Here is a 19922-nt window from a genome sequence, read left to right on the forward strand (position 1 = left end):
CCCAAGAGAATGGCCCGCAATGAGACTCCTAGAGCCTCTATGTTTGAAGCTCCAAAAGAGGATGCTCATTGCCAAGGATTTCTCCTTTCCTATGCTTGGGGAAAGATGAAAGAGCATGATGCCTTTATTTTGTTTGACCCTATTTCAACTCACAACTTCATATCCACGGAGTTGATCACCAAGCTAGGCATACAAGCCCACAAGATGGGAGATACATTGAAATATGATGGAGCTATCAAGGGACAAGACCTCTCAATTACTCCCTTAACTGGAAAATTGAGGCTTCATGTCCAAAGCTATGTGGACAAAAAGGATTTCCTAATCTCCCCTCTCAAACATGAGAATGTTAATCATTGAGGCACCATGGTTTAACCGCATGGCTTCCAACATGAAGTTCCCTGAAAGGAGAATCTACTTTGTTAGGTAAAGGCAGTGTGCCTCACCGTGCTTTGCCCGTGTCTGCCGGTCAGTGTCCGGTTGCCCACATTTATCTCCTTATTCTTTATACATACAAAGAATAAGGAGCTCTCACTCACATTCTCATATGGTACTCATACAGTGAGATTTGGGAGCCCCACCCACATCCTGTGTCGTTCTCTCTCTCTTCCTCTCTCCCCTTCGCATTCTCTGTGCATGCGCACCGCATCCGCGCACTCACAATTGGTATTAGAGCTTTGGCTTCGCGACAGATGGAGTGCTACAGAGAAGTGAGCTTTCGGCTATGGTGAGCTCGCTTTCGGTGGAAGCTTGAGATCGGTGAGCAACCACCCGATCTGTGCTGATGGAAGCTTGAGGGGCATTCCCAAGCTTGAAGGAAGAGTGTATTGCAAGTGTGTATGGTTATTTGCAGCCATACTTGTTGCAGGAAGAATGCAGATTTTCATGTCCGCAGGTCATTTTTCGGACTCCAAAACAGTGTTTTTCGCATAACTTTTGCATATGGAATGCGATTTATGCAAGGTCAAGGTGTAACTTGGGGTTTTGGCATGCTCTAGATGCAATGATGATCTCCATTTGATCTGATTTTGACCAGTGAAATTTTTGCAACAGCAGCAAGTTTTTGCTGTGTTTTTGGGCTAAAAACAGTGTTTTTTGGCATATCTTGCACACTCGGACTCAGATCTATATGATCTAGGGGTCTACCCTAGGGTTTGTCGATGTTTCGTGTAACATTTAATGGCCTAATAACTTGTGTGTAGCGGAAATGAGCATGAAAATAGTGGGCATTTCATTAGAATAGATTCCTAATGAGAATTACAAGAGTGCTTGGGTCGAGAGAGCAACAAAAAGCATAACACCTAGTTAGATAGCATTGACAATACTTTCAAAAGAGAGAGAAATTAAGCTAATGACAACAGTTGAGGACCGGATTTGCATGGAGCCGGTCCCCCCTCCAAAAGGCTTTGTATTATGGTTTCTCCCATCAAGAGAGACATTGTACAATACAATTCTTTGTGTTCCTTCAAGACTAGCTAGTGCAATGAAGATGAAAGCTTCATGCACTAAGCAAACACTTAGCAAACACAACTTGAATTATCCCCATTCTCAGACCCAAGACCTCACACACCTTCGAAGATGGTGAGAGCTAGCAGGGTATGAGAGCAGATTGAGAGGAAGAAGGAGTATCTTACGAAAAAGATGTACATCTCCTCACATAATCACTCATATTAGCATAGCTTAGCTTAGTAATTAGGTTGGTAGAGGAGATGAGCATGCATTGAAGCTTGGCTCTTGGTTGGATTTGCATCCACATGCCAAGAGAGTGTTGATGTAGGCTTCTATCTCACAAGCTTGGAGTACGTGATGAGTTCTCCATTAAAGCTTGGGAAGAGATAGTCTTCTCTTTCTTCACACATGAGCTTGTGTGAGTGTGTGTGTGTGATAATGCCTTGCAAAAATCAGCCCCCTCTCTCTCTCTCTTGGGCGAGCCCTCTTGCCATTTGCTCTTGCTGAGCCCTCATTGGCTCTCCCCAAGTCAAGCCAATGACTATTAAGCAGCATAAGTGATAGCCTTCTGACATGTGTCCCCCTTTCCCCTTTTGTGAGAGCTTTAGGTAATTAAATAATTAAACTAAACTCTCATTGGACCCCTTTGCCTCCTGGCCAATAGGAATCAGGCAAGCCATTGGGCTCCTAAATGCTCATTGGACCCCTTGAGAGACTGCCCAATAGTCTTCTAGGAGACTTACTTCGCATTGGTTTCTTTTATTAAATGTTTTTAAATTAATTAAACTAGATTTACTCTAGCTTAATTCTCATTGGTCCACTTCAAGGGTCATCCAATAGAAACTGGGCACACCTTGTGGGCATCTGGCCTAGGGAGCTGACATGTGTCCCTCATTCCCTTTGTGTAAAGGGAGCCTGTGTGTGTGTGTGTGTGTGTGTGTGTGTGTGTGACTTTCTCTCTCATCCCCTAGAAGAAGGGCTCGCCCCCTCCCATGTAGGGATATGCAGTGACTTTGGAGAGCACACAAAGCATCCAATTCCCCCTAAGCTTTAACCCTTTGGACACAACCTTTGAATTTTGGAACCTTAGCATTTTGGAAGTCTTAATGGGCTGAACCTTAGGGTCTTTTTAGCCCCTTGTTGCACATGGCTCTTTTGCACATGGCCCCCCCTTTGGATCCCTATTTTCCCTCCTTTGGATCCCTACTGTGGCCGGTCGGCTAGCTTAACCAATATTCTAGCCTTTTCTCCCCTGGCACTTCCCCACATTAAATGATCAGTTTAATATGAGAAAATCATTTAGGAGAATTAGATATTGATTATTATGACATTTCGGATGCAATGGTGATATCAGAATTTTGAAATTCTGATCTCTGAATTTTCTGCAGCAACCTGCATTTTTTTGAGACACAAAAGATTTGACAGTTTATGGGCTTGTATATTGCAAATCGTTGTGTAGATCGCGTCTGGGGATATGTACGTCACATTGTGGAGTCCATTGGGTGCTGATTTAACTTGCAATTGTTGATTTGAGATGTGGTTCTTGGACTAAGGCACATCCGTATGCAGTTTCTCGGCACATGGTTTTGTGTTGATGTATACTCTATGTGGGAACATATGTGGAGATGTGAAGCCATCATGGCTAAGTATTTTGGATGCATGGTTGATGCTTGCAGTTGAGTACTTGTTTATGCGCATCCATTGAAGCTTGTTTATGCAAACAGGTTGACAGGTTTTGTCAATATTCCGTTGAGTGGTACTCCGACTAGAGCGTGCTTGCTCTTTGTATGACTTTGTGAGGTGATTCCGGCCGACTACATTCCCGGATTTGACCATTTGGACATTTTGTGTTGTCTTCATTTGCGGTTTACTATTGAGTTTTTGCTCCAGTTACAACGGAGACTCTGCCAAAATTTTGTCAAATTTGTTTGCCTATTGCAGAGGCTTGTGAGCTTAACAGTTTGCTCATTTTGTCTGCTTGAGATAGTGGTTTGCTATGAGGTGGGAGAGTTTTTTGTGATCTCGAGCATTGTTTGCCATTGTTTGGCATGGCCATGAGACATGATTTTTGTTCCCGACGACTGACATGTTGGTATATATTGTGGCCACAATGGGCATATTAGGCGCCGTTGCTTCAGTCGTATGAGGTAGTGGAAGAGGCAGATGCATGGTGCTACTATGAGGACAGATGCTAGAGAGTCTACATGTGACGGGCACGTCACTTGCTTGCCTTCAGACTACTTTGTGTCTTGGGATAGCACATTGTCTACGCGTTTTCTACCAGACGAGTATGCAATTTTTCACATGACGCCACATCGTGATTTGTTTTTCTCTTTCTCTAGTGGGAGACTTGGTTGTGTGCAGTTTGCTGATGGTTCAGCATATGACATAGAGGGTGCTGGAGATGTATGCATATCTTTACCTAGTGGTGCATTGCTTACGCTACGAGATGTATGTTATGTACCAGGACTCAGCCGGAGTCTCATTTCAGTGTGTCAGTTTTTGCAGAGTAGTGGACATTGTGTACTGCTTGGAGAGCGTTCATTTCAGATGCATAGGGGATCACTGGTGATAGCCAGAGCCTCTAGGAGTGGTCTGATATACCCTTTGCATATTTTTGACACACGAGGTGGTGTAGTCTCTGTGTATTTGCAGCCATGTTTGGAGTGAGAGACGAGGCGTGTCTCTTTTGCAGACGTGCTACATGGAGAGCAGGTTGTGCATTTGTCTTGTGGTGATGTTCACGCAGACAATGATATCTTTGGGGATGCACAGCTTTGTCAGCCATGAGTTGAGGTGACATCAATTGAGCCAGAGATCGATGCATTGTTCTATGATGCGTCTAATACATTTGAGGGCGACAGTGTCCTTCAGACAACTGTGTGTGATTGCAGTGGTGCTGATTTTTTGGTTTTGCAGTCATTCTCAGCGGACATGCCTTTGCCAGATGATGCTGACATGGTGATGCATAGTCAGGTGGTTCCTAATGAGGATGCATATGGCACTGAGGTTGCTGATAGGGATAGGTTGGCATACATAGTGCATGTTTTATCGGCTTTCGGGTCTCTCATGTCTGACCTTTTGGTTTCGAGACCTGATCTTGCTTATGCGGTTGGTGCATTTGCAGTGGGAGTTGTTAGTCGTGTGATGACTGACACTGGCATTGTGCATTGTGGAGCCATGCAAGTCGTCACTCGATACCTACATCATGAGTGTCATCGTAGCTCTAGCCCTAGTGGTATGCATGTTGCATCTACACTAGGGCATGTTTGGAGTGAGCCAGTGGGCATAGGTTGAGAGTCGTCTTCTCTCACCTCTTGTAGATACTACTTGTAGGCTAGTCTTCTCACCACTTATCGGCACACAACCACTATGGATTACTAAATAAGATCACTATCAAAAATAGATTTCCCATGCCGCGGGTAGAAGATCTATTTGATAAGTTATAAGCTTTGGCCTGACAAATGCTCCAGACACATTCAAACTCATGATGGACAAAAATCTTCAGGCCATTCAAATTCTCTTGAGGAGTACAAGCGACACCTCCAGGTAATCTTTCAAGTTGTGAGAGAGAATAAGCTTTTCATTAATAAAAAGAAAAGTGAATTTTTCGTACAAGAGATTCAATATTTAGGTCACATTACCTCTAAAGATGGCACCCGTATGGATCCAACAAAGTTAGAGATAATAAAAGGATGGCCTAATCCAAGGAATCTACAGGAGGTACGAAGCTTCATAGGTATGTGTGCATACTATAGATGCTTCATTAAAAAAATTCTCGCTACTAGCAAGCCCATTACATGACTTAACAAAAAAAAACATTAAGTATTCATGGACTGCAAAAGTGCAAGAAGCTTAAGGAGAATATTATCTCTCAACGTGTGTTCACACTACTAGATTTCTCAAAGCCATTTGAGGCCCAATGTGATGCTTGTGGTAAATGCCTTGGAGCTATTTTGCTTCAAGAAGGACATACCATAGCATATGAGAGTCAAAGAGTCAACTTCGATAAGTGAGTATTGGGCAAATACAAAAAAGAGCTACTAGCTATTCTACATGCCCTAAACACGTGGAAACACTATCTCTTAGGGACTCCATTCATCCTACGAATGGATCAAAAAGCCTCAAGAACTTCATGATGCAAACCAAGCTCTCCGACAAAAAAATGAGGTGGGCAAATTTTCTTTTGCAATTTAAATTTCATATTGCTCACATTGTTGGCAAGCACAATCAAGTGGTCGATGCACTTTCACAACGACCAAGGGTAAATGTGGTGTCTATAGCAACTCACAATGATCTATCTTTTATGATAGATGAGTATGCTACTGATCGAGACTTTAATAAGTATGTAATTACAACCTTTGCATTAGGGAAGAAAAAAGATCCATTCACCTTGAAGGATGGTTATCTTCCAAACGGCAATAGGCTATGTGTTATTCACCCATACAATAAGAAAGTCATGTATGAATCCCATACTTCTCCTTATACGGGGCAAAAAGGGAATCCATAATCTACTCTTCAAGAAGTAGAAATGTATTTCTATTGGTCTACCATGAAAAGTAAACATACAAGAGTATGTTTCAAAATGCGTGGTATACCAAAAGTTGAGATTTGATCGAGGGAAGCAACTTGGATTGTTTTAATCGACAGGATTAACAAGAAAACACACTGTATGCCTATCAAAAAGACTATTAAGGCACATCAAATGGCAAACCCCTCTAGATCTCAAATTTTCAAGCATCGTGGATTTCCAACACCCATAGTGTTGGACAAAGATCCTAGAATAACAATAATTTCTAGAAGGGTCTCTTTGAGAATCTAGGAAGTAGATTAAATTTTTCTTTCGATCTATCATCCAAAAATGGATGACCAAAGTGAAGTAACTAATCTAACGATTCTTGATATACTAAAAGCCTATGTCATGGAAGTAGATCAATGTTTTCAATGATAGAAGTACCTACCTCTTATAGAGTATGTGTACAATGATATTGTACATACTTCTATGAGGAAAGTACCTTTTGAGGTTTAAGAAGGAAGATCCAAAAGTCCCTTACTACTTAAAGTACATGGGAAGATCTTCACTGTTGATGAATATAGCCGAGAATCACAAGAATATTTTCCAAAGATTAAAGAGGTTATATCCATCTCAAAGAAAAGGCAAAAAGGGCTATTGCTAATAAGCACAGAAGAGCCTTAGCCTTTAAGAAAAATGATTGGGTCTTGCTAAAGTTTCTCAAGGCTCATCTAAGGCATACTATGGGCAAGAATCCTTCAGGCCACCAAGAGTACTATGCTAAACTAGCAAAAAGATATTATGGTCCTTTTTAAATTTTTAAGTCAATCAATGTGATGGTTTATCAATTAAAGTTGCCCAACCATTGGCTCATGCACCATGTTTTCCATGAGAGCCTATGTAAGCCTTACAAAGGAGCGCCATCAAAAGAAGCAATAGTTTCAAACCCTCCAAAAATTGGAGATCAAGTACTTCAATTTGAGTCCATGCTATGACATGAAGACAAGGTATTAAGAAACGGTAAGATTATATGACGATATCTTATTAAGTTAAAGAATTATCCTTTTAAAGATGCTAAATGGATGCAAGGAACCTAGCTTAACGATACTAGAACCTTGTCAATGCTTACAATGTTGCACTACAGTAAGCATATGAAAATGCATTTTAAATGAAAAATGTTTTTGTCTTATAAGACTAGTTCTCTTTTTATTGTGCACAAATTTAAGTAGTATGCATGCTTAGAATCATGTTTGTGGTGACGACGTCTCCCAAACACCAAGTAGAACTTATCACTCTACTTTGGAAGTATGATATGGACTAAAGAGCAGACATGCTTGCGATAGCTATGTCTCCCAAGTACCAAATGGATTAGTCATCCATCTTAGAATGATGTCGAAGGGTAAAAAGGGATCCTCTACCCCCTAAGTAACATGGACTAATGACTAGGCTTTATCTTCTCTACCTCATAGTTGAGGACGACTATGATTTCAAGAGAGAGGTAATGTCATAATTTATAATATCTAACTTTACCAAATGATTTTGTCATATTAAACTGATCATTTAATGTGGGAGAATAAACGGGAACAAGAGTTAGAATAGAGACATGTGCTTCTAGATCTATCTCAACATAGGACCAAAAGGAGAGATGGTTGCATCTTAACAGGGGTCCAAAAGGAGATGGTCTATCAAAGAGCAATGTGCAATAAGTGCTTCTAGACTTACCTCAGCAGCAAGGGACCAAGAGGAGAGATGGTTACATCTCAATAAGGGTCCAGAAGGAGGTAGTCTATCAAAGAGCAATGTGCATCTAATGGAGCTTAAAAGACCTTAGGGTTAGCTTCATTCAAGACCTCCAATGGTTAGTGTTAGAAGTCCTTCGACCTTAGGCAAGCTAGAGCTTGAGGTGGGAACCCGGCCTAAGCTTGAGGTGCTTGTCATGCTTGATGACTAAGGTGCTTGTCGTGCTTGATGACTAAGGTGCGTGCTTGATGACTAAGGTACTTGAGGTGCTTGTCATGTGTGATGACTAAGGTACTTGAGGTGCTTGTCATACTTAATGGGCGTAAGGTGCTTGACTCAAAAAGAGACCCTACAAACTTAATGAGGAAGGTGCTTGAGATGCTTCCCATACATGGGGGGTAAGGTGCTTGAGTCAAAAAGAGACCCTACAAACTTAATGAGGAAGGTGCTTGAGAAGCTTCTTATGCATGAATGTCCCAAAGTAAGGGGAATCTTTGACTTAACTTTCCACTCACCCAAAGGGCACCCCTTTTTCAAGGGCACATGGGACACATGTCAGACTCTCCCTATGTTTAACTACATGGTGTGCTTGAATGCTATTGGTCTGGCTAAAGAGGGGTCCAATGAGCTTCTAGTTCCATCCAACAAATATCTAGATATTTTCAAGCTCTCTCTCTCTCTAAGGGGTAAGGAGGACACTTGTCAAAAGACTACCCGTGTACTTGAATGCATGCAGCATGTGATTGGCTAGAGGGAGAGGGGTCCATGAGCTTGCAGCATGTGGAAAAGTTACAACTTGCCCCAAGCAAGCAAGGGGGGTGTTGGGGGGATATACACCACACACACACTCATTTTGTGGATTCATTCTCACTTGGTGAAAGTTGAGGAACTCCACCTCCTTCTCCAAGCTTGTGAGAAGTAAGAGCGTACACCAACACTCTTGGCTATGGAATGCAAATCCAACCAAGAGCCATGCTTCAATGCTTAAGCTTGCCATCTTCTCCATCTTCATTACTATGCTATTATGTATGCTAGCAAGAAGAGTGGTGATAAGTGAGGAACTGTTTCTTTCTCCTATGGAACGGTTCTTCTTCCTCTTCCCTATCCTCATTCCTCGCTAGCTCTCTCCACCTTCGAAGGTGTTTGAGGCCTTGGGATTGAGGCTTGGGATAGTTATTGCTTTCTACAAAGTTTATGTTATGCTTGTGATGCATGAAGCTTTCCATCTTCATTGCATCACCAAGGTCACAAGGTACACAAAGATTGTATTGTACCGAGTCTCTCTTGATGGGAGAAACTATAATACAAATGCCTATTGGAGGGGGGACCGGCTCCGTATAAATCTGGTCCTCAATTGTTGTCATGTTCTCTAAACTCTCTCTCTTGCAAAAGTATTGTTCATGCCAAGTTAACTAGGTGCCATGTTTATGTTGCTACCATCAATTAAGTTCACCCGCTATGGTCACAAAAGTAATCTCACAAAAGTGTTTTATCTAATTTCCTAGCTACTCTCAAAGTTCATAGGCCATTTCCATTAAATTGGTATCAGAGCATTTGGTTTCTCTTTTATTGCTTAAGAAGAGAGGTCCTTAAGTAGCCTATTAATGGTTGTTTTTGTTAATTATATTAGGGTAAGTGGGACTGGGATCTATTATCGATTTTGTTGAGTCCACTATGTGGGATATGGTGCACACCTCGGGAGCTTTGGTCTTAATAATGGAGTCTTTTTAGACTTGCCTACGGCTTTACCATTATTGAGCCATAAGAAGTCCGAAAGGAGCTATCCCTCGGCAACTTCGCTATGTTACTCACTCAGCTACTCTCTATAATGAACCAATTCGAGCCATGGGTGTAGATACTTAAGTGCCTATTTTCATAGGTTAAGAGGAGTAGCAACTAAGGTTTTGAATTGCCAAAGCATAAACTAAGTAAACACATAAGTTTAATTAACATGGATGACAATAACCAAGAGAGTAGAATGAACATTGATAAATTTGATTTTGCACATGAAGGTGCTAATGATGATGCCCCCATGTTTGTTAATTATCTTGTCGCTAGGTTGCAACAAGCTATGGGCAACACCGCTTTGCAAGCCGAAGTTACTCAACAATTTCGTGCTTATGGGATTTTCTTTCCTCTCCAAGAGGAGAGAGAGCTTAAGAGGCCTCTTGATGAGACCCCCAAAAGAAGACTCTCTCCCATACGAGAGGAGGAATCCAAAGATCAAGAAAGTACAGAATCCCTAAATTGCTCCGAAGATGTGGCTCCACGAAGAAGGCGAACTAAACGATCACCAACTCCTCCCAAGAGGAAACGGTTAACCCATAGTCCTTCTCCTCGTCACTTCAAAAATGAAGAGATGAAACAAAGGAAGAAGAGGGCAAGAAAGAGGTCACCCTCTTCTCCTTCTTCTTCACCTTCCTCCTCTTCTGACAAAAGAAATAGTTATTCTCCTAGAGGATACAGGAGGGGAGGACATCACAAATCTTACCCTGCATGGCAAAGGTCACAAAAGCTAAAGAAGTTTAAAGAGGGAAGAATAACTATGACATCTCTTTTCTCACCTATGATGGCACCTTTGGTGCTACCGAAAAAGTATTGTCCTTCATCCAACAATTTGATGCGGCCTTTGGAGACGAGGGCTTCACGAAGTCCTCCAAGCTACGCCATGTAGCTGTGCACTTACAAAAATTGGCTCGTCAATGGTGGGCTAGCCTTCGTGGCAAGGGCGATGCCCCGAGGACATGTACTTCTAGACCTATCTCAACACGGGACCAAAAGGAGAGATGGTTGCATCTCAATAGGGGTCCAAAAGGAGATGATCTATCAAAGAGCAATGTGCAATAAGTGCTTCTAGACTTACCTCAACAACATGGCACCAAGAAGAGAGATGGTTACATCTCAATAAGGGTCCAAAAGGAGGTAGTCTATCAAAGAGAAATGTGCATCTAATGGAGCTTAAAAGACCTTAGGGTTAGCTTCATTAAAGACCGCCAATGGTTAGTGTTAAAAGTCCTTTGAACTTACGCAAGCTATGAGCTTGAGGTTGGAACCCGACCTAAGCTTGAGGTGCTTGTCGTGCTTGATGACTAAGGTGCTTGAGGTGCTTGTCATGCGTGATGACTAAGGTACTGAGGTGCTTGTCATACATAATGGGGGGTAAGGTGCTTGAGTCAAAAAGGGACCCTACAAACTTAATGAGGAAGGTGCTTGAGAAGCTTCGAAAACATGGGGGGTAAGGTGCTTCAGTAAAAAAGAGACCCTACAAGTAGGAACTTTCTTTGGACAGGAGTCCCCCTCAAGAAAGGGATAGCAAAATTCAAGTGAGAATTATGTTGTCTCCCCAAGGATCAAGGAGGACTAGGCCTCACCAACATAAATGACTGGGTTGTCAAGCTCGTTCTAAGAGCCCTAGACCAACCTAAGGAAGAATGGGCCTCCCTTCTGTTTCGGAACTTGGATAAGTCCCAACTAAAAGGAGTACAAGGAGTAACCAATATCCCATGGATCATTCTTTTCTTTGGCTGTCTCGAATCATGTGCAAAGGGGTCGGATCTCCTCAAATCGCTTTGGAAAGCCTGGAACAGGTATAGAACCCTTCTGAGGATCAACTGGGACTCCAAATACAACCTCCTTCTTAGAGCCCAAGAATCACTATGGTGGGACTTTCCCCCCTATCCCCCTCACTATTGTGGGTCGCTCCTTATTAGCAGTTGTGGGCTACTTGAACCAATGTTATGTTTACACTTTTGACTCTATATTATGTAGTATGTACGCTTTCATTGTTCAATGCTTGAAGGTTTTTCATTGTCCTTTTGGAGGAGATACACATGTTTAATGTATGTTATACACGATCGCTACTTGGTACTTCGTTAGTGAATCTCCAATTGGTAATGCTAATTGTGTGTAGTAATCATTCACGTGCCCCCAAGTAGTTTGCATGATATACATTTTCTAAATCTCTAATGAGGAATAAAAATTTTGTTAAATTTTCTGTCATTTACTTGTTTTTTACAAAGGTACGTATTTTTATGTACATGAAAAATTTATCCATAGAAACGACGTACAGTACGTACAGATACGTACCGTACATTACGTATGGTACCACCTTGGCAACACTTCAACGGTCTTGGACTTATTGCGCATCTCCAGGATGTCCTCAGCTCACTGCCGAATAGTAGTCGATAGTGACTGCAAAGGAATGGAAGAAAGCTGTATTTTGTATAAAGAGCTATCTCTGGTTACTAAATAGTCATTGTAATCTGCCTGAAAAAGCCTTTGTAATTTTGGGTAACTTCTTTAAATTATGGAACAATATCTACCCCTGTGAAAGCCCCGGAGGAAAATCAGGTTGTAACCTATCCCTATCTCACCAGAAGTATGTAATTTTTTGTTTCTTTTCTAATACAACCATCCAACGCCTTTTATGGAGAAAAAAAAGGTGGCGCTTTTGTGTTCTCACTTGGCTAAGTTGGTGTTTTTTTTTGAGTTAAACAGAAATGGTAATAAAAGTGAGAAAAGAAAGGGAAAATGTTGGGGGGGGGGGGGGGGGGGGTGGTAAAGAGGCACTCCCATAGGGGGGATTACAAGGCTCTGTTAACTTTTTTTGAAAAAATAAAATAAAATAAATAGCAAAACTCACAATTGTGAGTGAATTATATTGAACAACCCAAAAAATTACAAGGTCTTGTCATGCTCATGTTAAGCCATGACAAATTCCAAGGGACCATAATTACATTGGCTATCAGGGCAGCCACCCCTACCAACCCACCCCCTCATCCTTAATACACAAGGTCCATAAGCTTGTCATTCTGAGATCTTTTATTTACTGATGGCCAAGATTTGCCCCCATCCTAGGCATTCCATCTGTTGACAACAAGGCACAAGTAGTCCTAGACCAATCCTCCGAGTGTTGCTTGCACCCGAGTGTCCATATTAGCACTTTGCTTTCTTGTATAATTTCTTCGAAGCTTGCTACCTCAAAACCTCTTTCAAAAACATGGTAGTTCCTTGTCTATCATACATTATGTAAGAAGAAGTATCTGATGATCTGAGTGCTGACAAGGAGTGCAGGACTACCTGAATTCTTACCTCCAAGGAATAGGTCAGTCTTGAAAAACTAATTTTCCATGTTCTTTGGACCCACTTGCATATTTTCCCTGTGAGGCCTTTGATAGTTGGGCAATCCATGAATAGGTGGGCCAGATCTTCACTAGCCAACTTGCACCCCAAGCATCGATTTGAACCAATCCCTCTCTCTTGAATCTTGACCCCCATCGGTAGAGCACCCCAAATAACCTTCCATAAGAAAACCTTCATGTGCCGCGGAACCTTGGCTTCCATATGTTCTCCATTACATGCTCCCACCTTTCCTCTGGCCATTGCTTTTTCCATAGCTTGTTAAGGGGGCTAGACCAATTCTTCTTTTGCATCATTTTCTGATAAATGCTTTTAGTATGGGTTTCCCACAAAAGACTGCTTCTGAGCCATTTCTAGGCATTCCAGTCCAACTCCGAATCACAGATTGGCATCACTAGATTGTCAAGATCTTCATCACTTTGTGGACAAGCAAGACCTCCAAGCTATTAAGTTGGTACTAGGTAACCATAAGCTCAATGGTTTTCCAACTCTAGTTGCCACTGTCCCAAAAGTGCCCAGGTCGATTCAGACCCTTATTATTCAGCTTCCTGGCTGTCTCAATCCAATAGGGAGTTTGTGGCGGATCTACAACTTCCTGGTCGCTTCAGACCCTTATTATTCAACTTCCTGGCTGTCTCAATCCAATAGGGAGTTTGTGGCGGATCTACAACTTTGGAAAGCCAGGGGGACCAATGCAAAATGGAGTTCTTGAAGTATCTGCCTTCTTCCCCCACTTTAAGACTCCTGCTGCTCTATTGCATTTTCTTACCAATTCTCCTGAGCTGCCCCCCAGTCTTAAGGTAGACCACGCCGGGGCTAACAGTTTGTCATGAACCTCCACCCCTCTCCACTTTCCACCCTTCGAGCCAAGTTTAGCTGCTTCTATCATATCTCTGATCATGACAGCCCAAACTTGATCCTGTTTAGCCAAATTAACAACAAATTTGGTGCAACAAGCTTCTGCATGGGCCACAGGGTTGAGAATTTCGAGGTCTCCTTGATTCCCCGGCCGAGCAACTGATTCCCAACGGGCCCATTGCCATGGCCTGGAAGATTTTGTGTTATTTTTCCATAAAAATCTTTTTATTGGTTTTAAGAACTCTTTCCAGTGACACTTAGCCATCTTGAGAAGCGGGCTAGTGAAGGCAATATAAGGAATCATAAAGGCATTCATCACTTTTATCCAACTTGGGAATGGGAGAAGAGCATACTCCCACCTACTCATTTTTGTTTTGATTTTTTCAAGCACCCCTAAAATCTTTGCTTATGAGTAACGTCCACCCCCAAGGGGGCTCCCAAATGTCTAAAGATATTCCCTTTTGTGACAATCTCCCCCGACCAGACAGAAGGGTCAAATGAGTCATTTTTCGATAGGGAGATTAGCCTTGACTTCTCTATATTACACTGGGACCCTGAAGCTACTGAGAATATTTGTACAATCTCCAGAGCTTTTCTAATGACCTAGGGGCACGCCTTCAAGAAGAGGAGAGAACCGTCTGCAAAAAGTTTTGTTGGGAGTTGGCTATTTCCTGTTAAGGCAAGGCCTTGCAACTCCCCTCATTTAGCACTAGCTTCGAGCGTCGTGATTAGAGGATTTGATCCTATGGCAAAAAGTAGGGGGGCCAGAGGGCATCCCTACTTAATAGACATTTGACCTCAAAAGAGCTCACAATTCTATCGTTGAATAGGAGCTCTGACTGGCTTCCAGCCCCCATTACACGTACCAATCGACATAGGCGAGGCCCAAAGCCCAGAGCTTCCATGACAGCTTCTATATATGCCCATGTTATTCTGTCATAAGTCTTGTCCAGGTCCAACTGCAGCAGAATGCTCTCCTGCTTTGTGATTGTTGCGTATTCGATGCCCACCATTGCTGCCAAGATGTTATCATAAATGGACCTTCCTTTGATGAACCCATGTTAATGGGGAGAGATGATCTTGGTTAGTAAGGGGGCTTGTCTGAGGGCTACTGCTATAGCTATAATTTTGTAGGCCATCGACATCATCGTTATAGGGCGCCAACGTTTCAGTTGAGAACAGTAGATCTGTTTTGGGATGGGTTTGATAAGCCCTCTCTTTACGTTTATCTCCAACGACCTTCGATCATGGCTTTATTGGACAATCTTGTGATTGGGGCCTTGAGATCATCCCATCCCAACCAGGGGACTTTTTCTTGCCAAGGGCTTGCAATGCTAGTGAACATTCGTCTTCAGAGAATGCTCGTTCCAAGCTATTAGCTTTTGAGTGCGGAATTTCCTTCTTGACACTCTGAAGTAAGGTCCCTCTGGCTTCTTCTACTTCTTGGGACTGGGTCTCTAGCCATCCAATGATTTGATTGAGATAGCTCAACATTAGACTAGCCATTTCATCCTGGTTATGAACTGCTATCCCTTTCTCATCATCGAGCGAGTGGACGTGGCCCTGGCTCTTCTTGATTTTTAAAGCCCTAAAAAAACGAGCTTGATTGGAGGCTTCAAGTTGAACAAAAGTATCCCTGGAGAGAAGCCTTGCCTTTCTGTTATCTTCTAACTGCTCATTAGCAAGGTTAGATTTGGCTTCAAGCCATTGTTTGTGCTCCTCCTCAGTAGCATGCCCATTGGCTTTAATGGAGGTAAGCAATTGTACCTCCACTGTAAGATGCAGAAGGTGAACCTCCCTAGCTTTCTTGATTCGGGGACCCGAGATTTGATGCTCCGAGCAAAGAGGTCCCATGCATTGTGTTTGTTGAGGTCGACATATTTTTTGAGCTTACCCAGTGCTTTCTTGGTTAGATTCTTGAAAATGGGGTCTTTGAATAGGTGTGCCCCTGTTACTAACAGTTTTTTTGGGGTCTGCTCCTCTTTATTCTTCTTAAAATGTATGTGCAGAGGAATGTGATCCGAAAGGCTTTTTGTTGGGACTACCTTCATCTCCATCAACGCCGGTATCCAGTCAGCTTGGTGCCAGCAATAGCATCTGCCTGGAGGCAATGCGGGTGTACTGGAGGCTTGTGTAGGTGAAACCAGGCATGCTGTTCCATGGGCCAACTTCCCATAAGTCGATCATTGCCCATTTTTCGCACAAACTTTGCCATTTAGATCTTTTTGAGCCAGCCAACATACTGGAGGATCCTGTTCTATCCCTGCTCTTTTCTACCATATTAAAGTTGCCAACCAACAGCCACTCCCCTTCAATAGGAGTATCTCTAAGATGCATCCATAGTTTAGCTCTATCTTTTGCATTGCAAGGGCCGTACACATTCACAATGTGAAGGGATGCCCTTCCCATCTGATTCTAATCCCCAGGATTCTGCCACGGATGGGTGGTTAAGAACCAACTTCGGCTCCAATTCTTTGTCTGCAATGTTGAGGACGCCATTGAAGCTGTTACTTCCTTCTCCATAGAATACTAGTTTCTTTCCTAGCACCTACTTTCTCTTGCTATGGGCATCTAGGTGATGTTCTTGGATGGCCCAACAGTTGACTGTCTTCTCCTTTTTTATTTCCTCCTAGAATAGGGTACTCTTCTTATGGGTTTTCAACCCCTTTACGTTCCAAGATTGGATAGTGAGAGACTCCATCATTAATGAGGGGTTCATTGGGATAGAGGAACAAATTCTTCAGCATCCAAATCACCCCCCCCCCCCCTCTCCTTGGTCTCAGGAGAATCCGGGGGTTCCAAGTAAGGGGATTTCTTTTCTTATAGTGCTGCAAATGGATTGTGCAGAGGGACAATGAACCCCCCTCCTTTCGAAGGGGTGGAGGATGAATTAGATCCTTTCACCTCAAGTGTTCTCACGACTTGAAGCACTTTGGAGTCTCTTGCACTACCTTCACTCTTTTGGCTCTTTTCAGACCAGGGACTTGGACAGCCGTCGCCGTTGTCACTATCATAAATTTTGTGGTAGCAGCGGGAGTAATTATCCTATTAGTATTGCCTGCACCTTCAGAAGCTCGTTGTATGGGAATCAATTCCTCCACATTCTTTTCCTGCATCTTAATATTCATTTTCTCACATACCATATCTCCTTTATCCTTCGCTGCATTTGTCCCTTTGTTACTGCCTCCTTGATTCTCCAGCCCTTCCATCGGGGATTCCATTTTATTGGGGGCCTGTGCTGCCGGAGCTGCAGTATCATTAGACTTCAAGGGGCAATCCTTGGCAAAATGCCCAAAGTTGTTGCATTTAAAACATGCCCCAAAGTATGTTCCAAAGTTTAGCAGAATAGTAACAACCCCAGCTCCGACATTGATAACCATGCTCTTAGGTGGGTTTTAGACGCATCCCATCCTATACAAACTCTGTTTGAGGTTCTGCCAAACCCTCTCTTGCTAGGTATAAATAAGGGAGTGCCCAGTTGGCTAGCAAGCATCCTAAGATTTTCCCACAGCCAGCTAGGCAGTCCCACGAACTCAACCGAGACCGGATGAAACTCTTGTAAAGATTCAGCTAAGTTGAACACTGGCTCCCAAGGCACCACACAAACCATAGTCCTATTAAATACTGGGGGCCCTTTGTCAAGGATCTTTTCCACATCGGAGGCCTCTTTGAATCTCACTGAACAAAAACCTTTAGCTAGGTAAAAAGTACTTTCAACTGCTTCTCCATGACCAAGAATATGAGGGCTCTGAAGCCATTGAATCATCTCAAACCTGTTTGGGATTCTTCCACTGAGGCCAAATACAAGTGTTAGCTTAGCTTGCCTGGCTAGTTGTTTTTTGATAAGTGCTGGTGGAATCGGTATAGTAATAGCCTCGGTAACCTCCACTTGCTGTCGAAAAGACTTTTTTAAAGCGGAGAAGGCTCGATCTACCAACCCGTCTTCTACCAACCCATTGTATTCTGTATGGAAACAAGTTTTTTTGTTGTTGTTAGGGCCGTACTCAATCATTTTGTTGACTTCCATGAGCTCTTGTTGAAGTCTAGCTTTTGCATGCTGCAGGTTTTTGATATCTCCTTCAGTTGACATCCCTTTTGCTAAGCCTTTTCCATACTCCTTAGAGTTAGGCCCCTTGATAATGCTAGCAAACGAAATACCTGGCCTGCGAGTAGCAGATGCACTTGATGCTTTATTTAGGTTCGCACAGATGGGACAAGGCTCTGTTAACTTCATACATTAGGAGCCTTTCCATGGAATAAAGAGAGTAGGTTGGTGTTTTTTATTTAAAAACATGTGTATGAAAACACGCTAATATGATTTTATTGTTGATCTATATATATATATATATATATATATATATATATATATATATATATATATATATATATATATATATATATATCTTATATCTATATTAAAAGGACAGGCTTTAGATCCACGTGGCAGGATTTAAGGCCTTCCTTAGTTTTCAGCCTCTCTTCTGAGCGCCTCCACATTAGAGTGTAGATGCCTCGAGCTGAGGTCCTGAGTCCTGACTCCTGCCTCGCGCTACTCTCTCTCTCTCTCTCTCTCTCTCTCTCTCTCTCTCTCTCTCTCTCCTCTCTCTCTCTCTCTCTCTCTCCTCTCTCTCTCTCTCTCTCTCTCTCTCTCTCTCTCTCTCTCTCTCTCTCTCTCTCTCCCCCCCCCCCCCCCCCCCCCCGTGCCTCGAACTGAGGCTCAGGGTAACTGCGCTCTCAGCCTCTCTCGAGCTGAGGTCCTGACTCCTGCCTCGAGCTACTCTCTCTCTCTCTCTCTCTCTCTCTCTCTCTCTCTCTCTCTCTCTCTCTCTCTCTCTCTCTCTCTCTCTCTCTCTCTCTCTCTCTCTCTCCCCCGGCTCATGATAACCTCTCTCTCTCTTTTCCTGCAACCCGTCACGGGTTCTGTTGCTCCACCACTACCGCTTGGCCACCTCTTCATCCTCCTCCTCTGTTTCCTCTCTTTTTGTGTACTGCAAGCCCTCCTCTTGCTCCTCTTCGATTGCATAGTTCTCCACTGTTTGCGGTCGGACCATGCAGCTATTGCATCAATAGATTTGCTGATTGCACGTGATCCTCATCGTCGACCAAGTCGTCATGACGACGTGAGCCCAAGTGATGTGATCGGAGCATGGCGGTAGATGGTAGGGAGCTTGCCCAACCCCTCCAACACAGTGTGCACCTTCTGTAATTAGAGGGTTGGGGGCAACCCGCTATCGGAGGGTTGCACAGTCAGCTGCACTTGTGCCCGCAAAGTGTGATGCATTGTTGATAGCACTTTGAGAGAGAGAGAGAGAGAGAGAGAGAGAGAGAGAGAGAGAGAGAGAGAGAGAGAGAGAGAGAGAGAGAGAGAGAGAGAGAGAGAGAGAGAGAGAGAGAGAGAGAGGGAGAGAGAGGCTATAGTGCTGAGGCTAAATAATCTACGCTTGCAGTTGCCTGTGAACCCACTGCAACATCGACAATTCAAGCCCTTTCCCTCCAATCTCATTGTTGGATTCCTCTCCCCCCCCCCCTTCTCTCTTTCTCTACCTGCGCAGAATTATAGTGGTAGCAAAAGCGATGTTTAAGCTCCTTTACCATAGTAGAAAGGCAACGGGTTTTTAGGGTTTGCATACATTTTCAGGGTTTGTAGATGTCATGTATGATTTTTGCAATTCTTTGGAAATTTTAACAGCTTAAAAATGCACAAACTGAGGTTTTTTTTTTTTTTTTTGCAAACACTGCTCCCTTTGCTGTGAAAAAATTCCCTCTCGCTCTCTCATACTCGAGCCCACCAAAAATCAAAAGGGAGAGAGGGGGAGAGAGAGAGGCTGCCGAAGGCGGCCGACCATACTAGTTATCTATAATGGGGGAAGGGATTTCGGCCCCTCCCTCTGACACATGGCAATAGCTCTTTGATCCGGCAATGTTCTAGTGAGTGAACTTTGTGCACACTTGACACAACGTTAGAGAGAGAGAGAGAGAGAGAGAGAGAGAGAGAGAGAGAGAGAGATAGATAGATAGATAGATAGATATATTTTATTATCGTACTCGGAGGTCAAATATGACCTATGGGACCAAAGTTACATGTGATGTAGTATGTGTATGGCTGATAAGTGACTCTCGATGCTCCAAAATTGTAGTGATGAGAGTCGCAATGGAGAGCCCACACTTTGGCTGGGAGAGGAAAGTGTGTAGGTCTAAGTTATGGCTGAAAATGTGAGAGAAGCAA

The sequence above is a fragment of the Adiantum capillus-veneris genome, chromosome 17 (assembly GCF_014529385.1).
Source record: "Adiantum capillus-veneris isolate H3 chromosome 17, ASM1452938v2, whole genome shotgun sequence".
Classification (NCBI taxonomy): domain Eukaryota; kingdom Viridiplantae; phylum Streptophyta; class Polypodiopsida; order Polypodiales; family Pteridaceae; genus Adiantum; species Adiantum capillus-veneris.